This window comes from Cornus florida, unplaced genomic scaffold (assembly GCF_030987335.1).
Source record: "Cornus florida cultivar Cherokee Brave unplaced genomic scaffold, ASM3098733v1 CherokeeBrave_3.0.0_Hap2_Chr05, whole genome shotgun sequence".
Classification (NCBI taxonomy): domain Eukaryota; kingdom Viridiplantae; phylum Streptophyta; class Magnoliopsida; order Cornales; family Cornaceae; genus Cornus; species Cornus florida.
The window spans coordinates 74,232,004-74,257,111 of NW_026775575.1; the positions used below are offsets into that span (position 1 = coordinate 74,232,004).

Consider the following 25,108-nt stretch of genomic DNA (forward strand, 5'->3'; position numbering starts at 1 on the left):
AATTTTTTAAAAATTAGTTATAAGATTATAAAATAATATTTTATAATTATCTGAGAACTCATTATAATTCCATGAACTGTTCAGAGTTATATATATCAGGTAGATATCTTTCTTTCATTATGGAATAATTTTTTTTAATGAATGCAATAATTCAAATAGAGAGACTAAATTATCCAGTTTTTTCAAAATTACTCCTACTTTGAAAAAAATTTCTTGAAATTTTTTAAAATTAATAGACTGACATTTATCGAAATTTTTTAAAATTAATAGACTGACATTTATCCCTCTCTACTGTCTCTCCCGCGTATGTCCTCTCCTCTTTCACTCCCAGGACACCAATCTTCTTTCGGGGCAAACCCTACAATCTCACAATCAAATTGCTCTAGTGCTCCTTGTCCGAGTATTTAACTCCACAGAAATGTATAAAGCTTATCCTTCTCCTCCTTCCAAACCATCAAAATTCACCAAGAAAATCCGAGAGCCGAACACTACAATTTCGACTCGTAAAACAGGTAATCTCGATTTTTATGTTTGGTTTCCAAGAAATTGCAGGAAAAATAGTAAGCCCAATGAAAAACCCCTAAAATATCCACCTTAACGAGCCTAATTTAAAGTAGCTTGGTTTTGTTGGGGACCTGAATTATGTGTATATATATTTTCTGTTTAGTTTTCTTAGCAACCAAACAGAGGGTTGGACCCAATTAGCTGGAAAAGTTGTTTTGTAATGTTATGGCCATGAATTCCCTACACCTACAGTTTGATTCCAAGTTACTTATTTGTTGTTTTAATTTGCTTAAACGGTGATTTTTAAGGTCCTATCAATCCTGCACACAAAAGGCAGAAGCTGGATTTGAAGGTTTCTCCTCACAGAGCTGATAATTTATTTATTTATTTTTTTTTTTTGGGGGTTTTCCTTGTTCATTGCCTTCTCGAAGTAATAGTTCCTGTTTTCTGCTAGATTGTTGGGTAGAGTGTGGGAGTATATTGTAGTTTTCTGATTACTTGAATGCACTTTTTTTTTTGGCTGATACCGTGTCGGCAGTTAGGTTAATGCGTATGGAGCTCGGTGGTGCTTTTACTGTCTTGCTGACTTCTTGAATCGGAGCGGGAAGGGTTCGGGTGATAATGAAATGGCATATTTTTGCACCCGTGCTTTGGATGATAGATCTCAGACTGGTTTTTCTCTTTACTTCCAATATCATATATTGTGCTTCCGCTACTCCTTTCGGTGAAACTTGTATCTAGGATATGCTACATGGCTGCACCTTGCTTTATCATTGCATTTATCAGCAAATATAACATGAGATGAGATTATTAATAATGATTTTTAAAACTTAAATATGGTAGGTGAAACGGCATGTAATAGAAAAGATAAAAGAGAGAGAATTCATGTGGTTGACCCCATTCAAAAAGGATTAAGGTAATGATAATGATGATCTAGTAGATAGATCGATTTTCATTTATGGAAAGGAGACTTGTTGGTATGGCATGCCTTCAATTTTTTATTTATTTATTTATTTTTTCATCATACAGGTGAGAGACATCGTTGGAGGCACCATTCGTTGGAGAATATATCTTGATCAGTTGATTCTTTCATTATTCCTGACGAGAACACATATAGAAGCATAGAACCTCTTCTGTTACAGGTACATTTGCCTTGCAAGTAAAATAAATGGAATATTTTCATGGTTATATGGGGATGAATGTGAAAACTATTATTTTTTGAATTGCAAATTGTATGAGTAGATTGGCAGACATATGACCATATGAGTTTACTGGCTATAGAACTATAACTTGTAATAGTGTTGTTTATGCTGCTCCTGTGATTAGTTATATTTGAATGGAGCTCTACAGGATAATTCGAATCAAGCTTAGAAACATTCTGACCATCTAAAGATATATGAATTTGTATTCCAACTATGTCAGAAAATCGCCTGCTTCCATGTGTTAAAAACTTACTTCTTTATCCAATGACAGGCCTGCACAGTTGGTGAAAAAGTTTGGAAGTTGAATGTGCAGTGAACCTAAAGGTTCTATAGGTTGATTGTTGTTTAAGAGGATGAATTTTACACACTGGATGTTTCAGGCTTATTAAAATTGTAAAAAAAATATCAGTTTTGTACCTTTGTTTCTAGATTCTTCGAATTAGTTTCTACGAGATTGTCAAGCTACAAATGCCTGCATATGCCGTAGTGGATGAGGTAAATTTTTCTTGTTTGGTTTTATTCTCAGAATTTTTACTTAATGTTGTTCCTAAAAATAATCATAAAATTTGGAGCTTAAGTAGCAATTTTTGCTAAGATGGATAGTGGAAGTGGGATGTAAAATAACTCCTCAGTTTCAGGAAATTGACAGATTACAGGGTAGCCATGTATTGGTTTTAGAATCTGCCTTTCTGTCTCTTAACTAGGAATCTTCATCAATGACTGACTCAAATGATGGTTCTTAATGTTACACTTTTTTTCTTTTTTTTTTTTTTTTTTTTGAAAGTGAAAAATGAAAATGATGGTTACATATACCTGTTTGATTGTTTTATTTGGAATACTCAGAAAGTATTCAGATGAACTTCATATTTTCTAGGTAGATCAAGAGCTGGGTGTTAATACCAAAAACTGGCTTCATCGTGTCCTTAGCATTGGTCCACTAACTTCTATTTCACCTGGGTTCCATACACCTTTTACATATTATGTTTTGCTAATCTTTTCTTTATTTTGTGTTTTGGGCACTAATGTTCATTATTATGGTTGTTGCATGTATATCTTTAGAATTTAAGGCTTGCAAAAGTTTCTCTGAGACCTGGTGCTGGTAACATGGTCAATGGGGTTCTCAGAAGACTAGTTTTGCTTTAATATATACTCATGAAGCATAACTAAGTGGCAACTACAATAGTTGTAATGACTACCTTGTTCTTTTGAGTCTGCAGGAAAATAACTCCCTTCCTTTACCCTTAGTGGAAGGCAATGATCGTTCACAATCACGTGCTCTTGCCAAGCTTCATTCTCATCCAGTTTTAAGTTTGGTGTTGAATCTTTTTCTTCTATTTACAACTTCAAGGATAACTGGAGCTAATCATAGAGGTATCTATGACAAACGACCTGATTAATCCTTGGGTCTGTCCATGGAATTTATAGAAGAGAAAATTTATTCTTTTACTGTGTTCTGTCAGATTTTTATAAAGTCTCAGGATTTGGTTCTATCTCTAGAGAAAATAAAGTTTAATGCGAAGTAGAATTTAGAAACACTTAATAGCCGGCATTAGTACTTTAGTTTTAGTCTTAACTTTTGTAAACTTTGGTAGCGGTTTGTTTATTCTGCTCGTATAAATGAATGAGGTTTTAACTTGAAGTTGGAGCTTTAAACTGTGGTTGTAAACCTCCATTCACTTAGAGAGAGGACACCAACTCTGGTTAGGCACCGGCAAACGCTTTGCCAACTTTTCTTGCTGAATACAAGGGGCTAAGTGGATGTTCAAATCTTAATGTAGTCTGTGTAAACTTGATCAGTTGGTTTACTGAAGGGGTAACATAATCCCATTTGATTTTCAATATAGTTCCAAAGGATGTTTTAGATTACACAATTAATGTAGTCTGAAGTAAATGGATTTGACTTTAATTTGTAATTATCATAAATTGGAGGTACAATGATAGACAAGTAAAGCAACAATGTCAGTGTCTATGTTTACTTTCTCTCCATCTCTCATTTTACTTTCCTTTTCCATAATTTCTAGTGGATGGTGCGACGATGGAGAAAGTATCTTGGGCTCGAGGAAGCTATTATCTTGGGCTTGAGGAGGCTATTAAGTTGATGATGTGGAATAACAGTGACCCCAGTTATAGCCTCAGGTTTCTGATTACATTTTGTTAACAACCATTTACTACAAAAGCTTACGCTGTTAGAGAGGGTGTAACTTAAATATATAAATCCTTCAACACGCCCCCTCACATGTGGCCTTTTTTTGGTCCAACATGTGTTTTTCAATATTTTAATTAGGGTGATGGTAAGGTTTGAATTCGAGACCTTTGGCTCTGATACCATGTTAACAACCATTTACTCCAAAAGGTTAAGCTGTTAGAGAGGGTGTAACATAAATATATAAATCCTTCAACACATTTTACTTTATTTAGAATGCATATCAAAAAAATCTCATAGTCCTGTCATCTAATTCCAATTTCAGGGCAAACAATGGGAAAGGTTTCACAAGAGCCAACCTTGTGATGCGGCTTGAAACATTGAAGGTGCTTGATTAATGTCTGTGTTGGTTTGGTTATCAGATAATTAATTTTTTTGGTCTCTCTCCATCCCTCATAGACGCATGGCCACCCCACTCAGCACATGTTGCCATTTCATACACATACTACACATATAATCCATGCACATACTATGCTATATGTATTTATTCCTGCCAAAATCAAAAAAGTATATATATATTTATGAAGTATTACTATTCGTATATTCACGCACATCTCTCTCTCTCTCTCTCTCCCTTTCCTCTCTAAAAATAAATATGAAAATTTTATGCATATGTTTGTAGCCAACCACAAATAGTTTGGGGAAAGGCTTTGTTGAGTTGAATTGAGTATGCATGCCTGTATTTTACTATGAATTAATGCATGATTTTTATGTATATATTTATTTTTTTATTCATATGCTTGCCGTATACATGATATTTATGTATTTTTTGCTTATGTTCATAGCCTCGATTTGGGTTGATGAAATGAAGTCCGGGCTAATAGGACTGAAGATATCCAACAAGTCAATATATTGGACATAAAAAATATTACTTTGCTTGGTGAATTAACTCTCTATCAGAAGTCAAGAGTCAAGACACCTACATTTTATTTGTAAAAATATGCTGTTAATGAACTTGATTTGGCTTCCTGATTGGTGACAATGTTGGAGTGTTTGCCCAGGTAATTGTTGTTGCAATTTCTCATCCAAGAGACAGGTCATCAGTAATTAAGTATCCTGAACATATGACAAACTTTTGTGTGGGGTGGTCTGAATATATTCTGTTTGTATTGTCCTTCAACTGTAGTTAAAAGGAGTTTGTGGACGTGGAAAATTTGTGTTTCCAACCATGAGAATCCAAAAATTGCGTAGATAAATATATTGAAGTAGAATAAGTCAATAAGATGAAGTGACGCATAGGTGAAAACAGATTGGATGCAAAGGGTACTTAAAACACTTGGTGAATAATATTAGGCATTTAATCCAATAAATCCGATATACTATTATGTTCCACTTCTTGAAACTAAGAGGAGGTGAATTCATGATACAGAGATGAGATTTAGATATAAATTGCGCCAAGTGAGAACTAGATTAGGGAAAGTCATAGGGATTCTTCTGTTCACGGGCAATGGAAGGCATGATATGTTGGAAAAAGGAACATACAATTTTCCCAAAAAAATTATGTAGGAAAAAGGTAAAGTAATATGGTTCAAGTTTAAAGTGTGAGAAGAAAAAGTTTAATAACCAGATAAAGGCCAAAAGAAAATCATATGAGGTTGTCATGTGAAAGTAAATCTCATTCTAAAAAAAATGTTGAATTTTTGAACAACTTTTTTCTTTTTCACAAGATTTTTATTTCATTGGGTAAACATAATGAAATAAACTGTTGCAATCCACGCTTTTCCCTATTGAAATGTTTGCACTGTTAGTGTTAGTTCAACGTCTCTTATTTATAATAGAAATATCCCTGTTACAACTAATAACTAGTCGTGGTCATGCCTTACTGTAGTGGTATACTTGTGCTCACATATTTATTTTCTTTTCTTGAAATTCAGGTCCCATATGAACTTTCTTCCCATTTGGACGATTTTGTTTGTATCAGAACTGGGATGCAGGTATTGGTCTAACATAGCCCTTTCAAGTATTCTCAAGTTTATTTCTGCTGTTGAGCAAGAATATCTCACTGCTATATATTCAATGCTTGTCGGTCCTATCTGCTTGCTACTTGAGTTTCTATTTACCTATCATTAAGTGAAAAGGAGAAAAAAATCTTACATTTGTTGCTTCTGCATTAGACTTGAACAGCAAATATGGAACGCAGGTGAATCAAAAAATTCCTTGAATTCTCCCTGGAGATTTGAATTCTTGAATTTATGTTAAGTCCAGGATGAAAGTTCAGGTCAAATTCCTCTTGTTCTTGTTCTTCCTTTATTTATTTATTTTTTATATTTTTTTATAAATATTATTAGAATTGAGTATAGAATCATCCGTTGGGCTGTAATACTCCTAATTTTAAAAGGATAGTCTCGGTATTTATTTATTTGTTTTAATTGTATTTTTAATTATTTAATTGATTATTTGACTAATTGCTTATGTGTTTAATTGAATTAGGTATTATTTGATTATTTGATTATGTGTCTATGTATTATTTGTATTTGTCTATCTGTTAATTGTTTAATTAGATTATGTGCTTAAATGGTGTTTTGATTAATTGTAAATTAAATATTTTCTTTTCTTTTATTGTTTTATTTTATTTTTCTTTTATGGTTATGGTTAGTAGTAATGGGCCAACCAATTGGGTCTCATGGATTACTTGGATAGGAGGTTGGATGTGTATGGATTATTACCCATGAATAGTTGTGTATGTCTATATATAGATATATATTATATACATATATAAAAAGGAAAGTAATTTATTAATTACTTTTATGGTAACTTGGGTAATAATATTTAATCTGATGTATATGTTTTATATTTAAATAATAAAAATATACATAAATTTGATACGTGTTATGTTTTAAGTTACTTTATAATATTATGGTAACTTAAGTATTATTGGATAATCCATCAATAAATAATGGAATGTGTATAATTTATTTATTTAATAAACATATACATAAATTATATACGTAACATATTTTACTTACTTTTTTAATATTTTAATATTTATTTTTTTTAAGTTGACTTAGATTGGGAAAAGGGTTAGGGTTATTCTATTTAGCCTATAAATATATAGATATAGGTTGTAAAAAGGGGTTAGAAATATTCACGTGATATATTCTAGAGATAAAGAGAGAGTCAGAGAGGGAAGGAGGAAAAGGAAGGAAGGAGGAAAAAAATCATATTAATAGAAGATCAAGGAAGAAGAAGTTTAACTTTCGAAGGCAAGTTCTTCTTCTATCTCTTTCCCTTTGATTCGTGTTTCTGTACATGCCTAGAAAATTCTAAGATTTTTTAAACACATAAAATTAAATAATTGTGCATGTTTAATTGGATTAGAACATAGGTTTTATGAAATTGATTCATATCTGTTCTTGTGTCATGAATTAATAAATGCATAATATTGATTTGATTTGCAGTGTGAATTTTTATATGTTTACATTATGTATTTTTCATATCTGTGGAATGATGGAACGTAGAAACATGCCTAAGGTTCCTAGACATTAAATAGGAACTAGGTTTGGGTTTAAATAAATTTAAATAGACTCAATCATAATGATGCTCGCTATTTGAATGTTTTAAACAAACGAATGAATTTAATCTTTTAAAATGTTTTAACAATTAAAATTAAATGCATAATATCAATTGGATATGGAGAATGCTTATTTGATGGTATGATAAAATATCATTATGTATAAGATTCAGTTTGTGTATGACATATGATATAGGAAACTTAAATAAATAATAAGTTATTCCTATTTTGTGATAACTTGATATCATATTATCATAGTTATTTCTGGATTGTTTGATGTATCTCCTTAATCGTTACATCAATTGTTGGATTGTGTGGTTTAATGCACCGGTATGGGACGGTGGCATTCTAGGGACGGATTAACTTATCAGTTAAGTTCTACCTATTTTATATAAGGGAATGGATTAACTAAAATGTTAAATCCTACTTATATTCAAGTCAGGTCAGCTGAACAAGTTGAATGACTTATAGAGGATTAATTTATACTGGATAAGATGGTTATTAGATTTTATATATATCAGTATGGTGCCATGATATGAGTTTGAGTCTCAGGATCAGTGGTTAGGGCGCGTATATCGCCAAGGATGTGTAGCTAGATATAGTGTAGTTATGTACCCTGGTAGGTCTAGGTACTCATGCCCATTATATGTGCGTTTTGCATGTTGCCTACTATTCAGGTTGAGACAACCCTATAGTCTAGTGAGGTTCTTTTAGTGTGTATATATATATATATACGGACTACTAGTTACTGTTGGATTGACTAGGATGTATACGTGTATCGGATCTCTGTTTGGACTGTAATAGAGTAGAACTTATTTGTGGACCTGACCCACCATTATTTTTCAGGTGTTCGTCAGGAGTAGAGGTTGTTCATGCTGAGCGGGGATCAGTCTACTTCATTCTTCCGATGCTACATAGGAGTTCCTTTATGATTTAGTTTCTTGATTTAGACAGTTATTGCTGTCATTTGTTTAGTTTGGATTTTCTAGGGGTCCACACAGTATGGATTCCCGAGTTGTATTTTGGAAGATCAGTTGTATCAGAAGAGTTTATTAATTAATGGAAATATAGTCTGAGGTTTATTATTAGATTATCATTTTAGTTTCTTGTCAGCATTTCATTTATTCTTCTTTATTCTTTTGTATTCTGTGTTCGTTTATTATCAATTTGTTTTGATATTCTCGGGTATTCGGGCTTGGGCCTGGCCAACCCGCATTCGAAAATCTGGGGGTATCACAGTTGGTATCAGAGCACTCCAGGTTCAAGTGTCCTTTGGAGTATCTTTCGTTATGTAACTTTCGCGTTGCGTCTCTTAAAACTTAGAGCCCGTATTAGGATTCGTTGTACTTTATTTACGGTTTGTTAGGAGGAGCTGATGTCAATTGTATTTTGTAGTAATAGAATGGTTGGCACTAAGAAAAGGATGGGTTCAAGGCGAAAGCGATAAAGACCCAAAGGAGTAAAGAAGTACGTTATCGATTTCGTAGCCAGAAGGCAGTGTTAGGGATTGATGGTTTAGGTTCGTTTGGCGTTACTTTAAAAGTATAAGCCAAGGAAGGATTTAGGTGTACGTGATAGGTCACCGCATATCGGGGCCAACATAACTTCAGTTGATCTTAAAAAGGAGACAAGCGAGGAGTAGGAGCCAAAGAGGATCCTAATGGAGGAGATTTATGTGTATCCAATAGAGAGGGTACTAAATCTTGAAGATGGATGATCGCGCGAAGTGATCTGAATTGCTAATAGTATAGCGAATGTTATTAGTAGAATTGGGGTAGATCAATCAACAAATAATTAAGCTTTCTTATCATCTCTAAAAGAGGTATATAAGAAGTATTGTTCAGGAGTTTGGGGATCGGATGTGTTCTTATCAGAATGAAATACATAATTTTTAAATCACATACAAGAGGGCATTGGTATTATGTTGTGACGTTCTAATTTGCTTTAAAAAACCAAGTTAGACAGTTTACATTCCGCATATAAGAAGGATGAGGGTTAAGCCCTTAGTAGTTGCTTAGGCAAATATTTGTGTTTTTAAGTTATGTTTTAAAGGATATGTTTCGAGGTTAGATGATTATTTACGAAACTATAAAAAGAAATTTTGAAATAATCTAGTAAGGTTGATTTCAAAGGAAACTTTCTTTTTTGAAAAGAACGATATCCTAAGTAGGAGTATATTTTGTTTTATTGTGTTTATCATACGTGTTTTTATTTTTATTTTTGTTAATTACTCGGGATTTGGTATGTGGTTTAGTTGGGGACATAAGTGTGTGATCAGCTAATTATTGTTTTAATAACATGGTGTAATAGCGCTATTTATACTAGATTTGTGAGTATACGGTCGTATGATTTGGTAGATACATATAAATTTAGCCAATCTATTGGACCTGGACATGGGTCATTATGGTGTGTTTTGGGATGGGATAATTAAACCATCACTACGAGTCAAACAATCTAGAACGATTAGTTTGATATACTTTACGTTAGCTATGGATTCGTATCATATTACAACACCATGATATTGGTGGTTGTTAATATTTCGGTATGCGTGAGGTAGTGGTAAATAAAGATCACTGTAACGCCATGATGATTATCAGAGGTGCTAGATTTGCTGAACATCTTCTTGAAAATTTCAGAAGTTGTTATCAAGTTGGAAAGAGGATTTAGTACTAGATTAAGTATTTATTGGAATGACACCGAGTGAGGATAGGAGACTGAATAAATATTCATTAGTAAATTCTTAATCAAGAATTTATTCAAGAGGGTGTGTCATTAGGAGGAATTTGCCGGTGTTGCACATGGAGGAGGAAATTAAGTATCTTCATTTCCATAAATAATATGGAATTATTTTTTTTAGTCACAATTTGCAACAATTAGCTGTTGCAAGGAAATTGATGACTTATGTAGAGGATAGAAATATTTCATATTCTTTTGAAGTTAGACAAAGAAGTCAGATTGTCATTAACTTGCCTTAAAGAAGCATGGTGTGTTAAAGACAAGATGGTGAGACTAAATACTTATATAAAGATGAGGTGCATGGTATGTATGGAAATGTCGTAGTTTGTTGACTTTTGTTGAGTTAAAGTCATAGTTGACTATTGATAAATGGAATTACTGATTGATTTTCAATATCGGCAAGTTTATCACGGATCAGTACTGAATTGATTTAGTTACAGAATTCTCTTTTGAAGATACTCCAATTTAAACGTTGAGTACAGACGAAAGCTGGTGATACCGGACTAACGGTACTTTCTATATACAAATTGGATGGAGTATGCACGGACTGAGTTTCACAACTTTTAGTTCTTCATCCTGGTGGAAACATGATGCTTCACGATAGGCAGGAGAAGGGACATAGTGATTTCTCTCCAAGTCTAATATTTATTAGATAGTAGAGATGGACCATCAAAGATCACTAGATCCTTTGCAGCCATTTTCTTATACTAAAGTGGAAATGAGAGAGCATTTTACAGATTTAGTTGCGGGATTTCTGATTTTACACAAGGGTCAGGATTCTGGATGGGATATTGGTTGACTGATCCATTAGGTCAGCTTGATTCTTGTCTATTTCGAACTGGTAGGATTTCAGTTCATACGAATATAATGTATCACGAGACGGTTTAGATAAATTATAGTGGTGATTCACACTTTATATCAAGTTCCGTCTGGTGGAAGCAATGATGTAAATGGATGCTTTCAACAAACGATATAATATTTAAATTTTTCGGTTAGTTGTTGAGTTATCAGATGCATTTATAACAAGTGCAATAATAACACTTGTTATTACTACGGTATTTGAGAATGTCAACTTTGAATATTGGAGCTGACCTTGGAGACGGTATTACCTTACTCAGATGGAGTTTAAGGTACTCGAGGAGGATTTAGTAGTTTATGTGAATAGTGATATGACGATCGGGCGACTGAGCTGGAAAGTTTATAATTTTTCTCGGTGTGCTCAGACGGTTAGAAGGTACATCATGACATCAAATGTTGATTTTGGTGAACAGATACGAATAAGGATGCATATATAATTACCCTAAGTGTAAAACCTGTTACAAAGGTGGAAAGTTGATCATCGGATATCGTAGGAATCTTTAGCCACTTCCTATAACAAATATGGAAGTTAAACTAAACAGGTTTGACGGTCGGTGGGAAGGATAGACATTCATTTGGAATTTCAATTTTCCATATGGAATCCGAGTGGTGGATTGCGAAAGATCGCTTGAGGACATAAATTTGAGTGATGCTTATTTTAGAATTTCATAGTAATTCTATAGTTCAGTGATAGTGGTGTTATAGCATGTGGATGTCCATATTAGTGGATGCAAAGTGCTATTTCGAAAGAGCTTTATGAAGATTTTGGAGCAGCAGCTCTACTTCATATCTATAGACAGAGGAATTAATTGAGAGATTAAATTAGACCATAAAGGCTATGTTTGAGGCGTATATCCTAGATTTTCATGGACAGTTGGAAGTGTTTACTTCACTTGTTGGCACAAGGAGGTTAGTGTGACAACTTTGGAGGTTTTGTATCTTTTATAATGCATACCTCTCATTTGTTGGTTGGAAATGGAAGTAAGGTTTGTACAATCAGACCTCGACTTCATTTAAAAATATGTCGAAAATAGATACTTCCTTTTGTATTGAATTGCGCGCGGTTGGGAGGCAACAGTGGGATGTTGTAAATAGTTGAACTCATATACTAGAGTTTTTCTATCAGGGAGTAGTTTGCTCGTTCTGTTTTTCATGTAGGAAGAAAGGCGATTTTTGGAGAAAGGTCAATTTTACTTATTACATTGACTTTTAGAGGATTGTGTTTCGCAATTGAGGTAGTCGCCTCTGAATTAGCGTTACCAAATTATTAGCGCTGGGTGCATAGGAGTTTGTGCGTATATTCTATGGCACTTGGAGGTATGTAAATCATTCTGTTGTCGACATGGAAGGATTACGTTGTTATTTGATACAACCTACGTATCGTATGATTATTGTGTTTCTTAAAATATAAGAACCCTGTATACCACTTGGTATATTGGAGTTAAGTGGAGCCCTTATAGTGAGGTTGCGTCTACTTAGGAATAGGAGGATGTTTTTCGCTCACATTTTCCAAGCATAATGGAAGAAAGTAATGGTGAATTCCGAGGACAGAATTCATTTTGTTAGGGGGAAGAATGTAATACCCCTAATTTTAAAAGGATAGTCTCGGTATTTATTTATTTGTTTTAATTGTATTTTTAATTATTTAATTGATTATTTGACTAATTGCTTATGTGTTTAATTGAATTAGGTATTACTTGATTATTTGATTATGTGTCTATGTATTATTTGTATTTGTCTATGTGTTAATTGTTTAATTAGATTATGTGCTTAAATGGTGTTTTGATTAATTGTAAATTAAATATTTTCTTTTTTTTTTTTATTATTTTATTTTATTTTTCTTTTATGGTTATGGTTAGTAGTAATGGGCCAACCAATTGGGTCCCATGAACTACTTGGATAGGAGGTTGGATGTGTATGGATTATTACCCATGGATAGTTGTGTATATCTATATATAGATATATATTATATACATATATAAAAAGGAAAATAATTTATTAATTACTTTTATGGTAACTTGGGTAATAATATTTAATTTGATGTATATGTTTTATATTTAAATAATAAAAATATACATAGATTTGATACGTGTTATGTCTTAAGTTACTTTATAATATTATGGTAACTTAAGTATTATTGGATAATCCATCAATAAATAATGGAATGTGTATAATTTATTTATTTAATAAACATATACATAAATTATATACGTAACTTATTTTACTTACTTTTTTAATATTTATTTTTTTTAAGTTGACTTAGATTGGGAAAAGGGTTAGGGTTATTTTATTTAGCCTATAAATATATAGATATCGGTTGTAAAAGGGGGTTAGAAATATTCACGTGATATATTTTAGAGATAAAGAGAGAGTTAGAGAGGGAAGGAGGAAAAGGAAGGAAGGAGGAAAAAAACCATGTAGAGAGAAGATCAAGGAAGAAGAAGTTTAACTTTCGGAGGCAAGTTCTTCTTCTATCTCTTTCCTTTTGATTCGTGTTTCTGTACATGCCTAGGAAATTCTAAGATTTATTAAACACATAAAATTAAATAATTGTGCATGTTTAATTGGATTAGAACATAGGTTTTATGAAATTGATTCATATCTGTTCTTGTGTCATGAATTAATAAATGCATGATATTGATTTGATTTCCAGTGTGAATTTTTATATGTTTACATTATGTATTTTTCATATCTGTGGAATGATGGAACGTAGAAACATGTCTAAGGTTCCTAAACATTAAATAGGAACTAGGTTTGGGTTTAAATAAATTTAAATAGACTCAATCATAATGATGCTCGCTATTTGAATGTTTTAAACAAACGAATGGATTTAATCTTTTAAAATGTTTTAGCAATTAAGATTAAATGTATAGGATGAATTGGATATGGAGAATGCTTATTTGATGATATGATAAAATATCATTATGTATAAGATTCAGTTTGTGTAGGACATATGATATAGGAAGCTTAAATAAATAATAAGTCATTCCTATTTTGTGATAACTTGATATCATATTATCATAGTTATTTCTGGATTGTTTGATGTATTTCCTTAATCGTTACATCAATTGTTGGATTGTGTGGTTTAATGCACCGGTATGGGACGGTGGCATTCTAGGGACGGATTAACTTATCAGTTAAGTCCTACCTATTTTATATAAGGGAGTGGATTAACTAAAATGTTAAATCCTACTTATATTCAAGTCAGGTCAGCTGAACAAGTTGAATGACTTATGGAGGATTAATTTATACTGGATAAGATGGTTACTAGATTATATATATATAAGTATGGTGCCATGATATGAGCTTGAGTCTCAGAATCAGTGGTTAGGATGCGTATATCGCCAGGGATGTGTAGCTAGATATAGTGTAGTTGTGTACCTTGGTAGGTCTAGGTACTCATGCCTACTATATGTGCGTTTTGCATGTTGCCTACTATTCAGGTTGAGACAACCCTATAATCTAGTGAGGTTCTTTTAGTGTGTATATATATATATACGGACTACTAGTTACTGTTTGATGGACTAGGATGTATGCGTGTATCGGATATCCGTTTGGACTGTAATAGAGTAGAACTTGTTTGTGGGCCTGACCCACCATTATTTTTCAGGTGTTCGTCAGGAGTAGAGGTTGTTCATGCTGAACGGGGATCAGTCTACTTCATTCTTCCGATGCTACATAGGAGTTCCTTTATGATTTAGTTTCTTGATTTAGACAGTTATTGCTGTCATTTGTTTAGTTTGGATTTTCTAAGGGTCCACACAGTATGGATTCCCGAGTTGTATTTTGGAAGATCAGTTGTATCAGAAAAATTTATTAATTAATGGAAATATAGTCTGAGGTTTATTATTAGATTATCATTTTAGTTTCTTGTCAACATTTCATTTATTCTTCTTTATTCTTTTGTATTCTGTGTTCGTTTATTATCAATTTGTTTTGATATCCTCGGGTATTCGGGCTTGGGCCTGGCCAACCCGCATTCGAAAATCTGGGGGTATCACATGGGCCAAACACTATAGAATAATATTTTGCTTCTCCATGCTCGAGTACTGGAATTTGTTTTTTGGTCAGCCACGTAGGTGAGTACATCATGCACAGGTGGTATGAACATTTCTGTAAAACTCATACTCCCCCGCCCCCTCACCCCCGCCCCCGGCCCTTGCCCCACTTGTTGGCAACTCCTTTGTGAGTCTTTTATCATGTTAACCTCTGCTTGACCAACTAAGAGATTTGGATAGAGCAACAATGATCTGTTTTAAATGGATATGAGCTGTAATCTTGTGTTGTCTCCATATATGGTGTCTGAGAGAGGTAAAAAATAACTAAAATTAAAGGTTTTGCAATGCAGAAGGGGTTGTGAAAATGTCTCAGTTAGTAAGACCTAGAGGGTGTGAAAAGGTCTAGTTTTCTCTTTTTGCTTGCTTTTAACTTAATTTGATTTTTAGTGAATTATATTGCAATTCAACAGACCAACGCACAATAACAACTAAAAATGAAGAGCAAGGGGGAGAGAGAAGAGGGGACATCGGGACTTTTAAGTGGAAACCTCAGCAAGGAAAAACACAAAGAGTAGCTATCTCAGGTGAACGATCCACTATATTTTGAAAGATACGAGCTACAGTGCCTTTGGAATTACTAACAATTTACTATGGGCCGTTTCTCAGAGTGATCACTTGCTTTCTCCTTCCACTGCTGTGTGCAAAGAAACTAGATAAACTGCTGCTCTGATTGTCTTTGATGAACTTGGTATGAGGGCTTGGATTCTAACGGGCATTATAGAACACACGTAGACTAACTTTCTTCTTCTCTGGTATTTTTCCTTTTTCACAGACCCTAATTTCTTTTTTCTTCTTCTTCTCTGTTGTCTTTATTCATGCTTTAATTTCAGCTGGTGTGAGTCTGTGACTTATTGACCTATAAATGAATAGGATTTCATCTTTGATTTAAATTCAGCTGTTGCATATGACTTGTGAATCTGTGATTAAATAGGAATTTATTCATTCTTTGCTGACTGCTATAAGTATGGATTTTTTTTCTTTTCTTTTTATGTCTAGGGAATAAGACATGTCATTGTCTACATTAGTTGCTAGTAATACTCCTCAATTCGAACAAGATGAGAACAAACCACTTTGGAACTATGTCACACAATTAGAAAAAATTTGTGGTGGAGGAGTAAATTTTTTATTCAAATGCCACTTTTGTAATAACGAATTTAGGGGGTCTTATACAAGAGTTAAAGCCCACTTGTTGCAGAACACTGGTATGGGTATTCGTATATGCCCAAAAGTCACATATCAGAATATTGCAGAAATGCAAAAAGTAATTGAAGAAGCCGAATTGAGAATTAAAAATTCTAAACCAAAAAAAGTTCCTTTGCCGCCATCTAGTGCATCATTGGGTGGTACTACTAGTCTCACTCAAGAGGCTTATGTACCAAAGAAAAGAAAGGCAAATGGGGGTGCCATTGGGAAGGCATTTAATAATGAGACTTGAGGACAATTGCAATCAGAGATTGCCAGGATGTTTTATTCGGCAGGATTGCCGTTTCATCTAGCAAGAAACCTGTATTATTTGAGTTTATACAACTATGCTGCAAATAATCCTCTGTCGGGTTATTTGCCTCCGGGTTATAATCTATTGAGAACCACTCTACTTCAAAAAGAAAAGGCAAATATTGATAGATTATTGCAACCAATTAGGGGTATATGGAAGGCAAAGGGTGTTAGCATTGCAAGTGATGGTTGGAGTGATCCACAAAGAAGGCCTTTAATTAATTTTATGGTTGTCACAGAAGGAGGTCCCATGTTTTTGAAAGCTGTTGATTGTTCCGGTGGCATTAAAGACAAGTTTTTCATTTCCAATTTGTTGAAGGAAGTCATAAATGAGGTTGGCCCCCAAAATGTGATCCAAGTAATTACAGACAATGCCCCAAATTGCAAGGCTGTTGGACAACTAATTGAAGGGCAATTCCCTCACGTTGTTTGGACACCTTGTGTGGTCCATACTCATAATCTTGCCCTCAAAAATATTTGTGCTGCAAAAAACGTGGAAAAGAATGAAACTGCATATGCAGAGTGTGGTTGGATTCTTGATTATGCTGATGAGGTTACAATAATAAAGAATTTCATCATGAACCATTCAATGAGATTAGCTATTTTCAATGAGTTTGTTAGCTTGAAGTTGCGGAGACACGCTTTGCTTCTGTTATTGTGATGATGAAAAGATTTGAACTTATAAAAGGTGGTCTCCAAGCAATGGTCATAAGTGACAAGTGGACTTGCTATAGGGAGGATGATGTAGGAAAGGCCGATTATGTGAGAGAGAAGCTGTTGGATGAACAATGGTGGGGAAAGATTGATTATATCCTTTCCTTTACTTCACCTATTTATGACATGCTAAGGGCTTGTGATACCGATAAGCCTTCTCTTCACTTAGTTTATGATATGTGGGATACAATGATTGAAAAAGTGAAGATGGCAATATATAGGTATGAAAGAAAGCGACAAAGTGAAATTTCTTCCTTTTATGAAGTAGTGCATGGGATACTTGTAGCTCGTTGGTACAAGAACAATACTCCGCTTCATTGCTTGGCACATTCACTAAATCCAAGGTAAATAATTAGATATTAATTTGTAAGCTAAAGAAGTTTTAATCTTAGTTTAGAATTAAGGAAATTAAATTATGAATTAAATGCATTCTCTTATTTATTGTAGGTACTATAGTGATGTGTGGCTTAGTGAAGACCAAAGTCGAGTTTCACCACACAAGGATTTAGAGGTCTCACGAGAGAGAACAAGGTGCCTTAAAAAATACTTTAGTGACCCACAAAAGCGTTCAAAAGTCCAATTGGAGTATGCTAATTTTTCATTAAACTCGGGAATTTGGGGAGAGTGATTCTATATGTGATAGATATACCATGGATCTTAAAAGTTGGTGGGTTGTACATGGTTCATATGCTCCCTTGCTTCAAGAGTTAGCTTTGAAGTTGCTTGTGCAGCCTTTTTCCTCCTCATGTTGTGAGAGGAACTGGAGTATTCTTTTATTCACTCATTGAGAAGGAACAAGAGTGCGCCACAACGGGCTGAAGATTTGGTTTTCATTCATAGTAATCTCTGTCTTCTGTCAAGGAGAACCCCACAATACAATGAAGGACGAACTAAGATGTGGGATATTGCAAGAGATGCATTTGATTCATTTGGTGATGTTGGGGTGCTTGAGGTTGCAAACCTCTTACTTGATTATCCGAAATTAGAGGCGGTATTATTTACCGATGATGGAAGTGTTAATGATGATGAGATTCATGAGACAATTGATGATGAACAACAATAGATGAATGCTGATACGTTCTTTTTTTCTTTTTTCTTTTTCTTTTTTTTTTTGTTTTGGACTACCCTTTTGGTATTGTAAATGGTAAAGTCCTAGGTCAAATGATGAATGGGAATAGATGATAGTACACTGACTTGTTTTTGTATCTTTTTTGGGGACTAGCCTTTAGGTTTTTGTGAATGTTAAGTGCTAACAGTACAGTCCTGAATGTTAAACAGTCATGAATGTTAATAGTCCTTTTTGTCTATGCTTTTGTATTTGGAGTAAAGTTGCAATGATGATTAAATGATAATAGTTATTATTCTTATGTCTTGTTTTTTATTTGGTTTTATAACTCTACAATCTTTTATAGTTTATTAGTTATGAGTTATGATTTGTGTATATTTTTCATTGTGAGGTTGATGAAAAATAGTAACACTCTTTAATTTTTAACGTACTACATCATATATATATATATATATATATATATATATATATATATATATACTATTCGCCGTATCCCTGCCGTATTCATTTCCTAATTTTTTTAGATTTGCCGTGTTGTCGTGTCCGTGTCGTGTCGTATCCGTGTCTGTGCTTCTTAGAAGAGATCAAAAAAATAAAATAAACCGGATCCTACCCGAATGAGATCGAGTAAAGTGGGATGTTCAACCGTCGTTCTTTGGTTCTCTCTCTTTCCGGCACCGCCTTTAGCCTTATCTCTTCATTGGCAAGAATTTTGTAAGGAGGTATGACCTTTTTTACTTCTTCATACATTTAGGGTTCTTTTTCTAGAAAGGGGTTTTGTCATGAAAGATTATGTATTAGATTTAAGGATTCATACATATTAACACAAAACTCAAAAACCTGATTTCCCGTGAGATTATGTCCCTTAGTTTTTTTTTTTTTTTTTTCCTTCAAAAAATTTGATCCGTTTCTTTCTCTCCTTTTTTTCCCTTTTATTATTATTATTATTATTATTATTATTATTATTATTGGTTATTTAAATGCAGATTTTTATTCAGGGAAAAAAATCAATGGAATTTGATCCGTACAATTGTTAATCTCTCTCTTCTTCTTTTTTCCCTTTTGTTTTGGTTACTTATATGTTGATTTTTTATTCAAGGAAAAAATGAATGATGATCGATGTGTGAAACAAGAACTAGAAGCTTGAGAGGAAGAAGATGGCGGAGAGAAAGGGCTGATGGCGGTGCAGGAAAGATAGAGAACCAGAGAGGAAGTTGACCCTTGAAAAAAAAAAAAAAGGCTGTCCCCACTTTACCCGAACTCATTCGGGTAGGATCTTATTTATTTTATTTTATTGATCTCTTTAGCGGTGAGGATATTGTAAATCCTCACTAGTGAGGATTTAAATATTGTCCTTTATTTAATAGGGTAGTCTTAGATGAGAAGAAGATAGTTGGAGATTGAAATAGGTTATAGTAGATATTGTACAAGGTTAATTAAGATAATATCGTATTTTTCTTTCAAATCCCGTCAAATCTTGCCGTTTTAGATATGATTTGAAACACATCAAAAACAGTTTTTGAAACCATTTTAGACAGGATTTGAAACACATCAAAAATCGTATTTGAAATCCCATAACTTTAAAATCCCATTCACAATCCGATGACTCCAAACACTGTCAATCCTATTTCCAAATCCCATCAAATCTAACAAAAAAAAATAAACATACAACTTTGACATGGTAAGTTTGAAAATTGCCATATAAAAACTAAAATTTTATGATCATCTTCATACAAAATAATTTATAGAATTTTATTCCATCTTCATATAAAAATTTTATTTTCTTTTAAAAATTAAAATTTTATTGTCATCTTTATACCAAATAATGTATATAGATATAGTTTAGTTATTATAATGGTTTAGGTTTTGTAAAGGTTGTATGAGATGATTCACTCCAACTAATTTTCTCATGGTTAAATGTTTCAATTGTTAATTATTGCAGTCTTGTGAGAAAATTATTATTACTAAAAGTGTATAAAAATTAAATACTAGATGTATCATTTAGCAAAATATCAATGTAAACGAAAAATCTATAAATAAAAATAAATAAATTTGAAAATGCAAAAATATAAAAAATAAAAAGTAAATGTGAATCACTAGTGGTTTGGAAAAAAAAAAATTAACAAGAGGCAAATAAAATCAAGATCTATATTGAAATAAACATTTGAAGTGAACGAAAATTGAAAATCTACTGAACTAAGAAAATAAAAAAGAATGGAGAATATATAACAATGTCACAATAAAATATAAAACTAAGTCATTTCTATTTTAGAGAAACTTAATTCTTGTTAGACAATTCATAACTTGCATCCTATTTTCTTTGTTTTTTGTTCTTTAAGCATTTTAGGTCCAGATTTTATTTTTGAACACGGGCTGGCCGTTGGAAGGTTGAAACAATATAACAATAAACTGGATATATATATATTGAGAAACACAAGTTTCTTCTCACTAAAAATGTTTCTAATTAGTAATTACTATAGTATCACAATTTAAAAATATCTTTAATTTAAAATTTAATGATATCTCATATTATTATAATTTCATGTAACGGATTTATTAGGGTGTTAATTTGAGTGTTTTTGGCTTAAATTGCACCACCACCACCACCACATATCTAAATTGAAACTCTTAAAGCAAATAGTTAACAATTAGAATAATATTTAAAAAAAATATTGAAAAGAAATAAACAACTATTAAATCATTCTAATTTCCTAACAATGACTCTTTTCTAATTGGATCGAACATTATAACCATTAAACTTGTATATAAAAAAATAAAGAATCATCCTAGCTTGTACAATCAACAGAGATTAGTTTATCTTGTCTATTTTTCTATTGGCACGGTATTAAGGACTCAAGCATCCTTTTGAAGGTTCAAAACAAGCCAAATCTAACACAAGTAACGAAAATTGAAAAGAAAAATAAATACCGGGCCAATAGAAAAATAGACAAGATAAACTGATCTATGTTGATTGTACATGTACAAGTAGGATGATTCTTTATAGATGTATGTAATGAAAAGGTGTCTTAGAAAAGAAGTGTGAATTTATAAAGTGTAATCATTTAATTTTAATTGTATGTGTGCTTCCACTTGCAAACACCTTTCTCACACAACTCAATCTTCATAAATTTATTTAAAATACAAACAATAATAATAATTGAATAGGTATTTTGGACACAACTCTTGGAAAAAAAAAATAGAAAAGTACTAATAATATATAATAAATAATGTCTCAAAAGATTTAACAAATTAAAAAAAGAAAAAGTGAAGAGATATCTTAAAAATTCTTACAATAAATTGAATATTGATACAACAATAATTAGACATGCACTTAACAAACTTTGTGGTATGTCTTTAACGAAAATTGCTGTAACTTGTGTCTAGAATCTTCTTCTTCTTCTTCTTCTTCTTTTTTTATTTTTTATTTTAAACAAAGGTGTTAGTAGTTAAATAGACAACTTTTCAAGAATTTAAAGAGGATATCATCACAGAAAATAATACACAAAAAATCAAATGACTCATATATGTCATGTTTATGAAAGTCTTAATTGCTTCATCTTTATTGAACACCCGAAACAATGACTTGGATGAAAATGTATATACATAGAAAGATAGAGATAGTTTTAATAGAAACTCTCTCATGTAATAATTACAATAAATTGAATAAAAGTTATATGTAAAAGGAACTCTAAAATATTCCAATAATAATGTGATATAATAGAAGTAAATATAAAAAATACAGGGAGACATAAAAAGTTTTTAGAGGAGAGAAGAATTGTAACCTAAAATTATATATATATATATATATATATATATATATATATATATATATATATAAGAAGTATAATGCATTTACGATGTTGGCTTTTTGCAGAGAAGAAGATAATATGGAAGAGATTTTTATTTTATTTTTTGAGATCATATGACTCGTAGGTATATATAAGATGCAGGCAACTCTTCACAATAGACATTGCTTTTGAATATAAGAGTATAAAGGCATGTTAAGAAATTACGTTATAGGACGTTATCATTTTTTTCAAGGTTTGGTATATTATTAAAGTTGATTTTTTAATAAAAAAAATTCAGAATCTAGAGTGTAAGATTGATTTAAATTAAAATTTAAAAATTGTTTAAAACAAGAACCCTTTGGAAAAAAAGAAGAAAGAAAGAAAAAAATAAACAGTGTGTAAAAAGGAAATGTATATAAGATATAGATATATATTTGATGAAGCAAATTTGTTATTTTTCTCTTATGTTCAAACAGATAAAATGATTAGAGATACTTGGCAAGGACACACAAGGTTTATAGCTATCTTTTGCTCGAATGATGGAGACTTCACAAAGAATCAATAAGTTGTGTGTTTCATAGGGCATTTATTTCTATGCTTTTCTTGAATGACGCAGACGTGAGGACTTTGCAAAGAAATGATAAGTTTAAGTGTCATAGGTTTATTTGTATATTTTGCAGTAATGACATTGTGAAATGCACTACAAGTGTGTGAATTCTTTGTTTTGTTTTTTTAATGGTTTTAAGTTATCTGAGCATACTGAGGTAATTCTCATTTAGCCAGGAATGGTCTGTTCTCTTGCTTGCTATTGCCTCGTCTTTGTAATGGTTTAAAGTTATTTATGCTTATTGATATTTTGACATTGATAATTCCCAAGTAAGGTTACTCCAATTTAGCAAGAAAAAAAAATAAAAAAAGACAAAAAAAAGAAATGGTCTGTTTTCTTGTTAACTATTTTCTCATCTCCCATACTGCATAAGAAACATGTTTTAGATTTGATTACTTTCAAACGTATTTATTTAGTTCTTTCTTAATCGCAATAGATCATTCTATTTGTAAAAATTTGCAAAAAAGTTGAAAGCTATATATAATTTATGGAATAATATTTTGCTTCTCCATGCTCGAGTACTGGGATTTTTTTTTTAGGTCTGCCACGTAGCCTTGTGACGTTATTACCCCTGTTTAATTCAATCTCTTCACTGCAACAAAGGTCAAATTTGGTACTTAAAAAAGGTTAATTTTGGAATTTACAACGATATATATATATTGGATATATTATTATTATTATTATTTAGCTTAAATATTTACGGTTCTTCATTAGTCCCATATGAGAGTGGCAATTGGGTGGGTTTGGACGAGTATTGAATGGGTTAGTAACTCATTACAGATCATAAATGGGTAAGATCTTAAATGGGCGGGTCAAAACGGGCAACCTTCTTTTTCTCTCCCTTTATTTTTTTATTTTTTTTTTAAACTTTTGCAAACGGGATCTTTTGTGATGGCAAACTTCTGATATTAACTTTCATCAAATTTAGAAGGGTTAAATGCAAAAAACCACCTTGAACTATTAGCAAATCAGTAATTAACTCCCTGAGCTACAAAAGTTGCAACTACCCCTCTGGACTATTAAATGTTGTTGCAGATGACTCCATCCGGCAGGCAGAATTCCGGCTGACAAATGGCATGTGCCATCAAGTGATAATAATGTTTAAAATTAAAGACCTGAATGCCCCTATTCACATAAAAGGACAAAAATACCCTTGCTACCATTATAACCAAACAATCCTATTTGAGCCAATAAATGGGTTATAAACAGGATGGCCAAACACACCCTTCGTCTCCATCAAACCCGTCCCCTGCAGCAACAATGATCAAACCCATCAATGACGATAGCCGAGCTCTCTGCTCACCGGAACTAACCATCATTATCAGTTCAGTTCACCATTCCAAGCACCGCCGCAAGCACTGCCGATTCAGTTCCAAGCTCGCCGGCTATTTCTCTCACCGCCGAGCTCGGTACTGAAATTCTCACCAAAACTATCAGCTGTCCCCCTGCATATACCTCAAAACCTGTGAACCATAGGATGAATTCTGATAAAAAATTTGAGTTTCCTTCAAAACCATCCAATAATTTGATCATATAAACAAAACCCATTAATCAAATACCATAATTGAAAGGAGTTAATTTTTTTTTTTTTACAAAAAAAAAGGTTCTGTAGCCAACCCAGTATTGCAACCCAATCACAGAACCCAATCACTGCCATTTTAGCGCCACCACTGAAGTTCCGCCCTCGCACCGATCAGAATCACTTCTCGCCGCCGCTGCACTACTTCATCACTATGTTCATTCGACCCCGGTGGGTTCCTTTCTTACCACTTCCGGAATCGTGATCGCGAGCCGCCGCTGTCCTTGCACTGCCTGTTCGTCGAATATGTAACAGTACCACCACCGTCGCTGCCGCCATAACAACACCAATAGAAACTCAGAGAATTGATGTTGAACCAAATTGTTAAACCTAATTGAACCACAAACCCACTCCGCCGCCACCATCACCACCAAATCAAACCATCACCATCATCGCGGACACCTTGCAAAGCCTTAATCGAATGCAACGCCACCACCATCACCGATTTGGCTTATCTGCAGAACCTAATTGAAACCCAACAACACCACCATCGGTTGCGCAACTAAACTCAGCAACGAAAAATGCTAACCCAATGTAATGGAGATGCACAAACAATTGTGAAACCAAATTGAACCATAAACCCACTCTGCCACCACTATCACCACCAAATCAAACCATCACTATCATCACATACGCCTTGCAAAGCCCTAATCGAACCCAACACCACCACCATCACCAATACATATATATTTATACATACACATACAGACACATATATATCTACATACACACATACAGACACATATATATCGAAAATTTTGGACTTCGAATCGATCTCACAACCCTTA

At 32.9% G+C, this 25,108-nt stretch overlaps 1 long non-coding RNA gene across 8 annotated transcripts; it reads left to right on the plus strand.

Annotated features, from left to right (window-relative positions):
* Window positions 1-196: 196 nt before the first annotated feature.
* On the plus strand, window positions 197-19,600 carry LOC132306868 (uncharacterized). Of its 8 annotated transcripts, none has more exons than XR_009482122.1 (10): window positions 197-512; window positions 1,043-1,176; window positions 1,348-1,420; window positions 1,534-1,646; window positions 2,924-3,077; window positions 3,728-3,842; window positions 4,175-4,235; window positions 5,784-5,843; window positions 6,024-6,127; window positions 8,267-8,516. It is a non-coding gene; the product is annotated as an uncharacterized LOC132306868 (long non-coding RNA). The 8 variants fall into 8 exon arrangements; XR_009482124.1 differs by having other exon boundaries at window positions 198-512; window positions 6,050-6,127; XR_009482125.1 differs by lacking the exon at window positions 6,024-6,127 and adding an exon at window positions 813-856 and having other exon boundaries at window positions 200-512.
* Window positions 19,601-25,108: the final 5,508 nt, after the last annotated feature.